We start from the raw sequence: 3,149 nt of genomic DNA, 5'->3' as shown, positions 1-3,149 counted from the left end.
TAAAAAGGAACTTCCTCAATATGATAAATGACATCTAAAAAAATCTTCAGGGAATTCCCTGGTGGTCCAGTAGTTAGGACTCCCTACTTTCACTGCCAAGCACGCAGGCTCAATCCCTGGTCAGGGAACTAAGATCCTGCAAGCTGCGTGGCTCAGAAGAAAAGAATCTTCAGCTAATATTATGCTTAATAGTAAAAGACTAAATGATTTCCCCCTATGATTGGGAACAAGGTAAAGATGCCCATTCTAACTCCTACTCAGTGTTGTACTGGAGGTCCTAGTCAGTGCAATAAGGGAAGAAAAAGAAATAAAGGGCAAACATATTGGAAAGGAAGAAATAAAACTGCCTCTATTCACAGATAACACGATGGTCTACACAGAAAATCCCAAAGAATTTTTCAAAAAGCTACCAGCACTAAAAAGTGAGTTTAGCAAGGTCTCAGGATTTGAGACATAAAACAAAAAAAATCATGTAAGCACTAGAATCAGCAAGCAACTGGAAACTGAAAAATAGCATTTACAATAATATTCTTTAAAGAAATACTTAGGTATAAATCTTACAAAATCCATGCAACATCCATATGTTTAAAACTATGAAAAACATAAATCAAAGAAGATCTAAATAAATGGATAGATATGTTCATGGATTGAACAACTCAATATTGTTAAAATATCAGTTCTCTCAAAATTGATTAATAGATTCAATTCATTCCAATCAACATTTTTTGCCAAAATTGACAAGCTAATACTAAAATCTGTACAGAAAATTAGCTAGAATAGCCAAAACAATTTTGATAAAGAAAAAATTTGAAGGATTCATACCACCTGAGTTCTAGACTGACTATACTTTCAACAGTCATGACAAGTGTGTATTAGAAATTCCCTGCTGGTACAGTGGTTAAGACTCCACACTCAGACTTCCCTGTGGCGCGGCTCAGTGGTTGAGAATCCGCCTGCCAATGTAGGGGACACGGGTTCGATCGCTGGTCCAGGAAGATCCCACATGCCGCTGAGCAGCTAAGCCTGTGCACCGCAACTACTGAAGCTGGCGCACCTGGAGCCTGTGCTCCCCAACTAGAGAAGCCACCGCAATGAGAAGCACGTGCACCGCTACAAAGAGTAGCCCCTGCTCGCAGCAACTAGAGAAAGCCCCCGTGCAGCAAGGAAGACCCAACGCAGCCAAAAACAAACAAAAAAACAAAAAAAAACTTAAAAAAAAAAAAAAGACTCCACACTCCCAATGCAGGGGGCACATGTTGGGGAACTAAGATCCGCATGCTGCACAGTGCAGCCGGAAAAAAAAAAAAAAAAAAAGTGTGTATTGGAGAAAATATAGATGTATAGATCAATGAAACAGACTAGAGGGTCCAAAAATAGTCTCACATGTCAAGCGACTTTCAATGAAGGTGCAAAGGCAGTTCAATAGAGGAAGAATATTCTTTTCAACAAATGATACCAAAATAATTGAATATCCACATGGAAAACATAAATGTCAACCCATACTTTGCATCTTATGCAAAAATTAACTTGAAGACCTAAATATAAAACATGAAATTATAAAACTTCTAGAAGAAAACATACGGGGAAGATAACCCTTGTTGACCTGAAGTTAGGTAAAGATTTCTGACATGCAAGACCAAAAGTACCATGTATAAAAGAAAAGTGATAAATTGGATAACATCAAAATTAAGGAATTCTGCTCTTCAGGAGTCCCTAAAAATGAAAAGACAGACTGGGAAAATATTTGCAAACCACATGATGTGTGATAAAGGATTCATACCCAAAATATATAAAGAACTTTCAAACTCAATAGTAAGAAAATAAGCAACCCAATTTTTTTTTAAATCTGTAAAAGATTTGGACAGCTGCTTTGTCAAAGAAGAATATATTCAAGTGTCACACAAGTACATAAAGATGCCCAACACTATTATCATTAGAGAAATGCAAATTTAAATTTCAATGAGATACCACACTACACAACTCTTAGAATGGCTAAAATCGGGATTTTTTTTTTTTTTGACAATGCTAAGTGCTTTCAAGAATATGACCTACCCATAATTCTCACACATTGCTAGTGTGAATTAAAATGGCAGCCACTTTGGAAACCAGTTTGGCAGTTTCCTATAAAACTAAATGCACACTTAACGACCTGACCCAGCAATCCCACTTCTAAGTGTTGACCCAAGTGAAATGAAAACTTAAGTTCGAACCAAAAACTTCACATGAGTCACTTTATTCATAACCACCAAAAACTGGGGAAAAAACTGAAATGTCCCTCAACTGGGGACTGTTCCATATACAATTATGGTACATCCATCCAACAAAACACTTATGAGCAATAAAAAAGAAACAATATATGTAACAGTGTAGTTGAATCTCAGATGCATTATGCTAAGCGACAGAAGCCAGCAACAAGAGGTTGCATACTACATGATTCTATTTCTACAGTATTCTTGCAAAGGAAAAACTCAGAGGAACAGAAAAAAGACCAGGGATTTCCAGAGGCTTGACTTTAGAACCAAACACCTGGCTGGACAGATAACGATTCTGAATCTAGTTGGAGAATATCAACACCTTCAGATGATTGTTTGGAATGAATAAAGAAATAATGTCTGTCAGGTAGTATGAAAATCGTTTACTGCTCCTCCTCCACGCGCCCCATAATTCCATGATCCAGAAAAAGGCCTAATTGAGGACAGTGGGAGGACTTGAACACTGGTCAAAATGAGTGGCTCTTCCGTCCACAGTACCTAGGATGATTTGGGAAAGTCTCACCCTCATTTTCCCCACATTTTACCGATTCTGAAATGGGATTTTACTCTGCGGAGGAAGGCCGGGTCTCCACCCTTGCCTACCTAGTCCAGGGCGGACGTCGCAGCGTAGTGGGTCTGCGACGCGGCGCTCCGCGGCTGGGCGCAGTGGCCGCAAGAGCTCACCGTGAGTGCGGGAGCCCGGGGCTGTGACACCGGGCCCGCGCCAGGCACGGACGTCCGGAGGCCCGCGGGGAGGCGCGCGCGGAGCCGGCTACCGCGGACCGGCTGGAGGGGCAGACGCGCCGCCGCGCTTGCAGTCTCGCTCCGTAGCCGGAGTGCGCGCCGCTGCTCCCCGCGCCTCGGAAGTGCAGCGGACCCCGCCGTTGCCGCCGCCCG

Source organism: Delphinapterus leucas, chromosome 1 (genome assembly GCF_059928025.1).
Source record: "Delphinapterus leucas isolate spDelLeu-1000000601 "Yukka" chromosome 1, BTC_Dleu_Yukka2, whole genome shotgun sequence".
In the NCBI taxonomy this organism is placed as follows: Eukaryota; Metazoa; Chordata; class Mammalia; order Artiodactyla; family Monodontidae; genus Delphinapterus; species Delphinapterus leucas.
Note: the sequence above shows the minus strand (reverse complement) of the source record.